Source organism: Neophocaena asiaeorientalis, unplaced genomic scaffold, assembly GCF_003031525.2.
Source record: "Neophocaena asiaeorientalis asiaeorientalis breed wild unplaced genomic scaffold, Neophocaena_asiaeorientalis_V1.1 scaffold82, whole genome shotgun sequence".
Classification (NCBI taxonomy): Eukaryota; Metazoa; Chordata; class Mammalia; order Artiodactyla; family Phocoenidae; genus Neophocaena; species Neophocaena asiaeorientalis.
This window is the reverse complement of record NW_020173068.1, coordinates 480780-493323: the sequence shown is the minus strand read 5'-3', so window position 1 is coordinate 493323 and position 12544 is coordinate 480780.

Below are 12544 nucleotides of genomic sequence, written 5' to 3'. Positions count from 1 at the left end.
GACATTTCTTTTTCTTAAATTCCATATATATATGTGTTAGCATACGGTATTTGTCTTCCACTTTCTGACTTACTTCACTCTGTATGACAGACTCTAGGTCGATACAGCTTATTACAAGCTCAATTATGTGTTAGCTCTTCTCTAAATGTTTGATAGAATTCACCTGTGAAGCCATCTGGTCCTGGACTTTTGTTTGTTGGAAGATTTTTAATTACTGTTTCAATTTCATCACTTTTGATAGGTCTGTTTATATTTTTAATACTTCCTGTTTCAGTATTGGAAAATTGTAGCTTTCCAAGAATTTGTCCATTTCTTCCAGGTTGTCCATTTTATTGGCATAGAGTTGTTTGTAGTAGTCTCTTAGGGTGCTTTGTATTTCTGCGGTGTCTGTTGTAACTTCTCCCTTTTCATTTCTAATTTTATTGATTTGTGTCCTCTCCCTTTTTTTTTCTTGTTGGGACTGCCTAAGTGTTTATCAATTTTGTTTATCTTCTCAAAGAACCAGCTTTTAGTTTTATTGATCTTTGCTATTGTTTTCTTCTTTTCTATTTCATTTATTTCTGCTCTGATCTTTAGGATTTCTTTCCTTCTACTGACTTTGGGTTTTCTTTGTTCTTCTCTCTCTAGTTGTTTTAAGTGTAGGGTTAGATTGTTTATTTGAGATTTTTTTGTGTGTCTTGAGGTGAGATTGTATTGCTATAGACTACCCTCTTATAACTGCTTTTTCTGCATCCCATAGATTTGAGTAGTTGTGTTTTCATTGTCATTTGTTTCTATGTATTTTTAAATTTCTTCTTTGATTTCTTCAGTGATCTCTTGGTTATTTAGTAGTACCCGGTTCAGCTTCCATATATTTGGGATTTTTTAGTTTTTTCCTGTAATTGATTTCCAGTCTGAAAGCATTGTATTCAGAAAAGGTGCTTGATACGATTTCAGTATTCTTTAATTTTCTGAGGCTCGATTTGTGACCCAAGATGTGATCTATCCTGGAGAATGTTCCATGTGCACTTGAGAAGAAAGTGTATTCTGCCACTTTTGGGTGGAATGTTCTATAAATATCAATTAGATCTATATGGTTTATTGTGTCATTTAAAGCTTGTGTTTCCTTATTTATTTTCTGTTTGGATGATCTGTCCATTGGTATATGTGGGGTGTTACATTCCCCAACTTTTATTGTGTTACTGTCAATTTCTCCTTTCATGGTTGTTAGCATTTCCCTTATGTATTGAGGTGCTCTTATGTTGGGTGAATAAACATTTATAATTGCTATGTCTTCTTCTTGGATTAATCTTTTGATCATTATCTAGTGTCCCTCCTCATCTCTTGTAACAGTCTTCATTTTAAGTCTATTTTATATGATATGAGTATGGCTACTCTAGCTTTCTTTTGATTTCCATTTGCATGAAGTATCTTTTTCCATCCCCTCACTTTCAGTCTGTATGTGTCCCTAGGTCTGAAGTGAGTCTGTTGCAGACAGCATATATATGGGTCTTGTTTTTGTATCCATTCAGCCAGTGTGTGTCTTTTGGCTGGAGCATGTAATCCATTTACATTCAAGGTTATTATCGATATGTATGTTCCTCTTACTGTTTTCTCAATTGTTTTGGGTTTATGTTTGTGGGTCTTTTTCTTCTTTTGTGTTTCCTGCTTAGAGAAGTTTCTTTACCATTTGTTGTAAAGCTGGTTTGGTGACCCACAACCATTCACTTCCATCAGGAAACTTGCATAAGCCTCATAGATGACCTCATCCAACAGAGGGCAGACAGCAGAAGCAAGAAGAACTACAGTCCTGCAGCCTGTGGAACAAAAACTACATGCACAGAAAGATAGACAAGATGAAAAGGCAGAGGGCTATGCACCAGATGAAGGAACAAGATAAAACCCCAGAAAAACAAGTAAATGAAGTGAAGATAGGTAACCTTCCAGAAAAAGAATTCAGAATAATGATAGTGAAGATGATCCAGGACCTTGGATAAAGAATGGAGGCAAAGATTGAGAAGATGCAAGAAATGTTTAGCAAAGACCTAGAAGAATTAAAGAACAAACAGAGATGCACAATACAATAAATGAAATGAAAAATACACTAGTAGCCATCAATAGCAGAATTACTGAGGCAGAAGAATGGATAAGTGACCTGGAAGTCAGAATGGTGGAATTCAGTGTTGCAGAACAGAATAAAGAAAAAAGAATGAAAAGAAATAAAGACAGCCTAAGACATCTCTGGGACAATATTAAACACAAGAACATTCTCATTATAGGGGTCCCAGAAGGAGAAGAGAGAGAGAAAGGACTGGAGAAAATATTTGAAAAGATTATAGTTGAAAACTTCCCTAACATGGGAAAGGAAATAGCCACCCAAGTCCAGGAAGCACAGAGAGTCCCATACAGGATAAACCCAAGGAGAAACACACTGAGACACATAGTAATCAAATTGACAAATATTAAAGACAAAGAAAAATTATTGAAAGCAGTAAGGGAAAAACAACAAATAGCATACAAGGGAACTCCCATAAGAGTAAGAGCTGATTTCTCAGCAGAAACTCTACAAGCCAGAAGAGAGTGGCATGATATACTTAAAGTGATGAAAGGGAAGAAACTACAACCAAGATTACTCCACCTGGAAAGGATTCAAAAAAGATCAGACTCAATGGAGAAACCATTCAGATTCAATGGAGAAATCAAAAGTTTTACAGACAAGCAAACGCTAAGAGAATTCAGCACCACCAAACAAGCTCTACAACAAATGCTAAAGGAACTTCTCTAAGTGGGAAACACAAGAGAAGGAAAGGACCTACAAAAACAAACCCAAAACAATTAAGAAAATGGTAAGAGGAACATACATATCAATAATTACCTTAAACGTGAATGGATTAAATGCTCCAACCAAAAGACACAGGCTTGCTGAATGGATACAAAAACAAGACCCATATGTATGCTGTCTACAAGAGACCCACTTCAGACCTAGGGACACATACAGACTGAAAGTGAGGGGATGGAAAAAGATATTCGATGCAAAAGGAAATCAAAAGAAAGCTGGAGTAGCAATGCTCATATCAGATAAAATAGATTTTAAAATAAAGAATGCTACAAGAGAAGGAAGGACAGTACATAATGATGAAGGGATCAATCCAAGAAGAAGATATAACAATTATAAATATATATGCACCCAACATAGGAGCACCTCAATACATAAGGCAAATATTAACAGCTATAAAAGAGGAAATCAACAGTAAGACAATAACAGTGGGGGACTTTTAACAACTCACTTACACCAATGGACAGATCATCCAGACAGAAAATTAATAAGGAAACACAAGTTTTAAATGATACAATACAGCAGATAGATTTAATTGACATTTATAGCATATTCCATCCAAAAACACCAGATTACACTTTCTTCTCAAGTGCACATGGAGAATTTTCCAGGATTGATCACATTTTGGGTCACAAATCAAGCCTTGGTAAATTTTAAGAAAATTGAAATCATATCAAGCATCTTCTCTGACCACAATGCTATGAGATTAGAAATCAACAGGGAAAAAAATGTAAAAAACACAAACACATAAAAAATACCTAGAGACAAATGACAATGAAAACACGATGATCCAAAACCTATGGGATGCAGCAAAAGCAGTTCTAGGAGGGAAGTTTATAGCTATTCAAGTCTACCTCAAGAAACAAGAAAAATCTCAAGTAGACAATCTAACCTTACACCTAAAGGAACTAGAGAAAGAAGAACAAACAAAACCCAAAGTTAGCAAAAGGAAAGAAATCATAAAGATCAGAGCAGAAATAAATGAAATAGAAGCAAAGAAAACAATAGCAAGGATCAATAAAACTAAAAGCTGGATCTTTGAGAAAATAAGCAAAATTGATGAACCTTTCGCCAGACTCATGAAGAAAAAGAGGGAGAGGACTCAAATCAATAAAATTAGAAATGAAAAAGGAGAAGTTATAACAGACACTGCAGAAATACAAAGCATCCTAAGAGACTACTACAAGCAACCCGATGCCAATAAAATGGATAACCTGGAAGAAATGGACAAATTCTTATAAAGGTATAACCTTCCAAGACTGAAGGAGGAAGAAATAGAAAATATGAACAGACCAATCACAAGTAATGAGATTGAACTGTGATTAAAAATCTTCCAACAAACAAAAGTCTGGACCAGATGACTTTACAGGTGAATTCTATCAAACATTTAGAGAAGAGCTAACACCCATCCTTCTCAAATTTTTCCAAAAAATTGCAGAGGAAGGAACACTCTGAAACTCATTATATGAGGCCATCATCACCCTGATACCAAAACCAGAACAAGATGCTACAAAAAAAAGAAAATTACAGACCAGTATCACTGATGAATATAGATGCAAAAATCCTCAACAAAATACTAGCAAACAGAATCCAACAACATATTAAAAGGATCATACACCATGATCAAGTGGGATTTATCCCAGGAATGCAAGGATTCTTCAATAGATGCAAATCAATCAATGTGATACACCATATTAAAAAATTGAAGAAGAAAAGCCATATGATCATCTCAATATACACAGAAAAAGCTTTTGACAAAATTCAACACCAATTTATGATAAAAACTCTCCAGAAAGTTGGCATAGAGGGAACTTACCTCAACATAATAAAGGTCATATATGACAAACCCACAGCAAACATCATTCTCAATGGTGAAAAACTGAAAGCATTTCCTCTAAGGTTAGGAACAAGACAAGGATGTCCACTTTCTCCACTATTATTCAACATAGTTTTGGAAGTCCTAGACACGGGAATCAGAGAAGAAAAAGAAATAAAAGGAATACAGGGGCTTCCCTGGTGGTGCAGTGGTTGAGAGTCCGCCTGCCGATGCAGGGGACATGGGTTCGTGCCCCGCTCTAGGAAGATCCCACATGCCATGGGGCGGCTAGGCCCGTGAGCCATGGCTGCTGAGCCTGTGCATCTGGAGCCTGTGCTCTGCAACGGGAGAGGTCACAACAGTGAGAACCCCACGTACCACAAAAAAAAAGGAATACAAATTGGAAAAGAAGATGTAAAACTGTCACTGGTTGCAGCTGACATGATGGTATACATAGAGAATCCTAAAGATGCCACCAGAAAACTACTAGAGCTAATCAATGAATTTGGTAAGGTTGCAGGATATAAAATTAATGCACCAAAATCTCTTGCATTCCTATATACTAATGATGAAAATTCTGAAAGAGAAATTAAGGAAACACTCCCATTTACCAGTGCAACAAAACAAATAAAATATCTAGGAATAAACCTACCTAGGGAGACGAAAGACCTGTATACAGAAAACTATAAGACACTGGTGGAAGAAATTAAAGATGATACCAACAGATGGAGAGATATACCATGTTCTTGGATTGGAAGAATCAATATTGTGAAAATGACTGTACTACCCAAAGCAATCTACAGATTCAATGCAATCCCTATCAAATTACCATGGCATTTTTTATAGAACTAGAACAAAAAAGTCTTAAAATTTGTATGGAGACAGAAAAGACCCCGAACAGCCAAAGCAGTCTTGAGGGAAAAAAACGGAGCTGGAGGAATCAGACTCCCTGACTTCAGATTATACCACAAAGCTACAGTCATCAAGACAATATGGTACTGGCACAAAAACACAAATATAGATCAATGGAACAATATAGAAAGCCCAGAAATAAACCCACGCACCTATGGTCAACTAGTCTGTGACAAAGGAGGCAAGGATATACAAGTGAGAAAAGACAGTCTCTTCAATAAGTGGTATTGGGAAAACTGGACAGCTACATGTAAAAGAATGAAATTAGAACACTCCCTAACACCATACACAAAAATAATCTCAAAATGGATTAGCGACCTAAATGTAAGACCAGACACTATAAAACTCTTAGAGGAAAACATAGGCAGAACACTCTATGATATAAATCATAACAAGATCCTTTTTGACCCACCTCCTAGAGAAATGGAAATGAAAACAAAAATAAACAAATGGGACCTAATGAAACTTAAAAGCTTTTACACAGCAAAGGAAACCATAAACAAAAGGAAAAGACAACCCTCAGAATGGGAGAAAATCTTTGCAAATGAAGCGACTGACAAAGGATTAATCTCCAAAGTTTTGAAGCAGCTCACGCAGCTTAATATCAGGAAAACAAACAACCCAATCCAATAATGGGCAGACGACCTAAATAGACATTTTTACAAAGAAGATATACAGATTGCCAACAAATACATGAAAGGATGGTCAACATCACTAATTATTAGAGAAATGCAAATCAAAATCACAATGAGGTATCACCTCACACAGCTCAGAATGACCATTATCAAAAAATCTGCAAACAATAAATGCCAGAGAGCATGTGGAGAAAAGGGAGCCCTTTTGCACTGTTGGTGGGAATGTAAATTGACACAGCCACTATGGAGAACAGTATGGAAGTTCCTTAAAGAACTAAAAATAGAACTACCATACGACTCAGCTGCTCAGAATGACCATTATCAAAAAATCTGCAAACAATAAATGCCAGAGAGCATGTGGAGAAAAGGGAGCCCTTTTGCACTGTTGGTGGGAATGTAAATTGACACAGCCACTATGGAGAACAGTATGGAAGTTCCTTAAAGAACTAAAAATAGAACTACCATACGACTCAGCAATCCCACTACTGGGCATATACCTAGAGAAAACCATAATTCCAAAGACACATGCACCCCAGTGTTCATTACAGCAATATTTACAGTAGCCAGGTCATGGAAGCAACCTAAATGCCTATCGACAGATGAATGGATAAAGAAATGTGGTATGTATATACAATGGAATATTACTCAGCCATGAAAAGGAACGAAGTTGGGTCATTTGTAGAGATGTGGATGGATCTAGAGACTGTCATACAGAGTGAAGTAAGTCAGAAAGAGAAAAAAATGTCATATAGTAATGCATATATGTGGAACCTAGAAGAATGGTACAGATGAACTGCTTTTTAGGGCAGAAATTGAGACACAGATGTAGAGGACAAACGTATGGACACCAAGGGGAGAAAGCAGTGGGAGGAGGGGGTAGTGGTGTGATGATTTGGGAGTTTGGGCTTGACATGTATGCACTAATGTGTGTAAAATGGATGTCTAATAAGAACCTGCTGTATAAAAAAATAAATAAAATAAAATTCAAAAGAAAAAAAAAGCTGGTTTAGTGGTGCTGAATTTTCTTAGCTTTTGCTTGTCTGAAAAGCTTTTGACTTCTCTATTGAATCTGAATGAGATCCTTGCTGGGTAGAGTAACCTTGGTTGTAGGATTTCCCCTTTCATCACTTTAAGTTTATCCTGCCAGTCCTTTCTGGCCTGCAGAGTTTCCGCCGAAAAATCAGCTGATAACCTTATGGGGATTCCTTTGTATGTTATTTCTTGTTTTTCCCTTGCTGCTTTTAATATTTTTTCTTTGAATTTAATTTTTGTTAGGTTGATTAATATGTGTCTTGGTGTGTTTTTCCTAGGGCTTATCCTGTATGGAGCTCTCTGTGCTTCCTGGACTTGGATGACTATTTCCTTTCCCATGTGAGGGAAGTTTTCAAGTATAATCTCTTTAAATATTTTCTCAGACCCTTTCTTTTTCTCTTCTTCTGGGACCCCTATAATTTGAATGTTGGTGTGTTTAGTATTGTCCCAGAGGTCTCTGAGATTGTCTTCAATTCTTTTCATTCTTTTTTCTTTATTCTGTTCCTTGGCAGTTATTTCCACCACTATGTCTTCCAGCTCACTTGTTTGTTCTTCTGCCTCAGTTATTGTTACTGATTCCTTCTAGTGTATTTTTCATTTCAGTTATCATGTTGTTCATCTCTGTTTTTTGTTTTTTATTCTTTAGTTCTAGATCTTTGTTAAACATTTCTTGTATTTTGTCCATCTGTGCCTCCATTCTATTTCTGAGATTCTGGATCATCTTTGCTATTATTACTCTGAATTCTTTTTCAGGTAGATTGCTTATTTCCTCTTCATTTATTTGGTCTTGTAGGTTTTTACCTTGCTCCTTCACCTGTGACATATTTTTTACCATCTCATTGTTTTTTCTTTTAATGTGTGGGATTGTGTTCCTGTCTTACTGGTTGGTTGACCTGAGGCTTCCAACACTGGAGTTTGTAGGCTGTTGGGTAGAGCTGGGTCTTGGTGCTGAGGTGAGGAACTCCGTGAGACCTCACTCTGATGAATATTCCTTGGGGTCTGAGGTTCTCTGTTAGTCCAGTGGTTCAGACTCAGTGTTCCCACCACAGGAGCATCGCCCCAACCTGAGGCTCATGAACCAAGATCCCACAAGCTGCCTGGGGTGGCAAAAAAAAAAAGAACAATAGCAAAGTAAAAAATAAAATTAGACTAAGAAACTAACAGATATGTTAGGAAGAATATAAAAATAAAAATATGGATGAATAACCAGAAGGTACATCAGTACCACAATAGTAAAAAAGAGGAGGGAAAAGAAAAAAAAGGTGTGTGTGGGGTAAAGGCCTTGGCTGCGGAGGGTGGGGCCTAAGCAAGGGCGAGGTTTGGGCTGTGGGCAGGACCAATTCTCAGGACCCACAGGGCTGGAAAATGTCATGGGGGCTGTGGGGGGTGGGGCTTAGGCTCAAGGAACAGAAGGGGCCCAGGCGTGCCTCCCACCTGGGAGGCCAGCAGGCTTCTTGGGCTCGAGGGCAGGGGACCCCACCTGGGAGCCCAGCAGGCTTCTTGGGCTCGAGTGGGCAGGGCAAATGACCTCCTGTCCCCTCCTGCTCCTCCAGTCTGGGAGGGCCCCTCCTGCCTGACTCTCCTGATCTCCCCTCAGCCTCCCTCCAATGCCCCCAAGGACACACGTGGTCTGGAGGGGGTTTGGAGGGCAGGGGACTGGCCTGGGAACTCAGCAGTCTCCTGGGGCCGAGTGGGCTAAGCAATAGCCCTCTGCTCCTCTCCTGCTCCTCTTGGCTGGCTCCTCCAGCCTGCCTCTCCTGATCTCCCCAGCCTCCTTCTTATGTCCCTGGACCCACACAACATGGATGGGGCTTTGGAGGGGTGGGGTACCAGCTTGGGAGCTCAGCAGACTCCCTGGCCAGAGTGGGCCAGACTATTACCCTCCACTCCTCTCCAGCTCTTCCTGGAGAGTCCCTCTCACCTGTCTCTCCTGATCTCCCCAGCCTCAGGGGCGCCAATCCTGTCTGGCATCCACTTCCCCTACCCCCTCAGTCTCCCTGCATCCTACCCATTCACTTTGGGGTTCCTCCCGTCTCCTCGGGCGTCAGAGTCCTTCACCAGTGGCTGGCATGCGCCCTAGTTGTGGGGAGATGCTAACTCCACATCTTCCCATACCACCATCTTGACTCCACCTGTCTTCTGCTATTTTCTAATTCGAATGTTTGTTTTTTCAACTGTTGAGGTTTCTTAAAATATTTATTTATTTTTATTTATTTGGCTGCACCGGGTCTTAGTTGTTGCAAATGGAATCTTCATTGCCATGTGTAGGATCTTTGTTGTGGCATGTGGGATTTTTTTTTTTTTTTTTTAGTTGCAGCATGCACGTGGGATCTAGTTCCCTGACCAGGGATCAAACCTGGGCCCCCTGCATTGGGAGCATGAAGTCTTAACCACTGGACCACCAGAGAAGTCCCTTAACTGTTGAGTTTTGAGCAATTTTTATAGATTCTGGTATGTATACTTTGTTACATCCTTTGCAGAGAAAAAATCTTGATGAAGTCCAGTTTATTGATTTTATGGATTATGATTTTAGTGACATATCTAAGAACTCTTTGGTCATCTGCCCTAGGTCCTGATGATTTTCTCCTCTAAAAGTTTTATAGTTCTACATTTAAATCTGTGATCCATTTTGAGGTACTCTTTTGTGTTAAGTGTGAGGTTCAGGTCTAGGTTCATACTTTTGCCCATGAATATCCAATTGCTCTAGCACCATGTGTTGACAAGACTCCACTGAATACCTCAGATCACTTGGCAGTGCTTATGTGGGGCTATTTCTGGCTTCTCTATTCTGTTCCATTGATCTATGTGTCTATCTCTCCACCAATAACAGACTCTCTTGATTACTGTAGCTATACAGCAGGCCTTAATATTGAGTAGAATTGATTCTTCTCACTTTATTATTCTTTTTCAAAATTGTTATTTCCTTTCCACATAAATTTGAGGATAATCTTGTCTACATAAAAAACATCTTGCTAGGATTTTAATAGGAATTGTATTAAACTCATATATCAATCTGGGGACAATTGACTTCTTTACTATAGTGAATTTTCCAGTCCATGAACACATTATCTCTCTCCATTTATTTAGTTTTTCTTGATTTCTTCTTCAGTCAATGTTTTGTAGTTTTAAAAATTCAAGCCCTGTACATGTTTTTTAAAAAAATTTATATGTAAAAATCTCATTTTTTCCCCTAGCAGTTGTAAATGGTATTGTATTTTTCAGCTTTATTGAGATATGATTGACAAATAAAAATGGTATGTATTTAGGTTGTACAACATTTGTTAAAGGTGTACAACATGATGTTTTAATAATACATATACATTGTGACATAATTACCACAATCAAGTTAATTAACACATCCAGCACCTCATGTAGTTACTGTTTTTTTGTGTGTGGTGGGAACATTTAGAATATACTCTCAACAAATTTCAAGTATACGATACAGTATTACTACCTATAATCACCATGCTGTAAATTAGATCCCCAGAACTTATTACTGAAAGTTTGTATCCTTTGACCAACATCTTCCCAAATTGCCTATCTCTACCCTCCATACCCCCTGACAAACACATTTCTACTCTCTGGTTCTATGAGTTTGACTTATTAAATTTATTTATTTATGGCTCTGTTGGGTCTTCGTTTCTGTGCCTGGACTTTCTCCACTTGTGGCAAACAGGGACCACTCTTCATCGCGGTGCATGGGCCTCTCACTATGGCGGCCTCTTGTTGTTGCGGAGCACAGGTTCCAGACGCGCAGGCTCAGTAATTGTGGCTCACGGGCCCAGTTGCTCCGTGGCATGTGGGATCTTCCCAGGCCAGGGCTCGAACCCGCGTCCCCTGCATTGGCAGGCAGATTCTCAACCACTGCACCACCAGGGACGCCCGAGTTTGACTTTTTAAAACTCTACGTGTTAAGTTAGATAGTACAGTGTTTGTCTTTCTCTATCTGGCTTATTTCACTTAGCATAAAGTCTTCTAGTTTCATTCATGTTGCAAATGGTAGGATTTCTTTCATTTTTATGGCTGACTGATATCCCATTGTTTATAAATACCACATTTTCTTAATCCATTCATTTGTCAATGGACAGTTAGGTTATTTCTGTATCTTGAGTATGTAAATAGTGCTGCAATGAACACGGGAGTGCAGTTATCGCTTCGAGATACAGATTTCACATCCTTTGGATATATACTCAGAAGTGAGATTGCTGGATTGTATGGTAGTTCAATTTTTAACTTTTTGAGGAAACTCCACACTGTTTTCCATAGTGGCTATAACAATTTTCATTCTCATCAACAGTGCACAAAATTTCCATTTTCCCCACACCCTTGCCAATACTTGTTATCTCTTGTCTTTATTATTTTTTTATAATAGTCATCTTAATAGGTGTGAGGTGATATCTCATTGTGATTTTGATTTGCATTTTCCTGATGATTAGTGATGAGTACATTTTCATATACCTGTTGGTCATTTGTATAACTTTTTTGGGAAAATGTCTCTTCAGGCCCTTTTGCCCTTTTAAAAAAATTGGGTTGTTTTTGTTTTGATATTACATTGTATGAATTCCTTATGTATTTTGGATATTAACCTCTTATCAGATATATGGTTTGCAAATATTTTCTCCCATTCTGTATGTTGCCTTTCATTTTGCTGATTGTTTCCTTTGCTGTGCAGAAGCTTTTTAGTCTGATGTAGTCCCACTTGTTTATTTTTGCTTTTGTTGCCATATCCAGAAAATCATTGCCAAGACCAATATCAAGGAGATTTCTTCCCTACTTTTTCTTCTAGGATTTTTATGGTTACAGGCCTTACATTTAAGTCTTTAATCTATTTTGAGTTAATTTTTATGTATGGCATAAGATAAGGGTCCAATTTCATTCTTATGCCTGTGGATATCCAGGTTTTCCAACACTATTTATTGAAGAAACTATCATTTCCCCATTGTGTATTCCTGGCGTCCTTGTCAAAGATTAGTTGACTGCATATGAGCGGGTTTATTTCTGCGCTCTTTATTCTGTTCCATTGGTCTATGTATCTGTTTTTATGCCAGTACTACACTGTTTTGATTACTACAGCTCTGTTTGAAATCAGAGAGTGTGATGCCTCCAGCTTTGTTCTTCTTTCTCAAGATTGCTTGGCTATTTGGGGTGTTTCATGGTTCAAAACAAATTTTAGGATTATTTTTCTATTTCTGTGAAAAATGCCATTGGAATTATGATAGAGATTGCTTCAAATCTGTAGACTGTTTTGGGTAGAATGGTCATTTTAACAATGAACATAGGATGTATTTCCATTTACTTGTGTCTTCTTCAGTTTCTTTCATTGATGTCATAGTT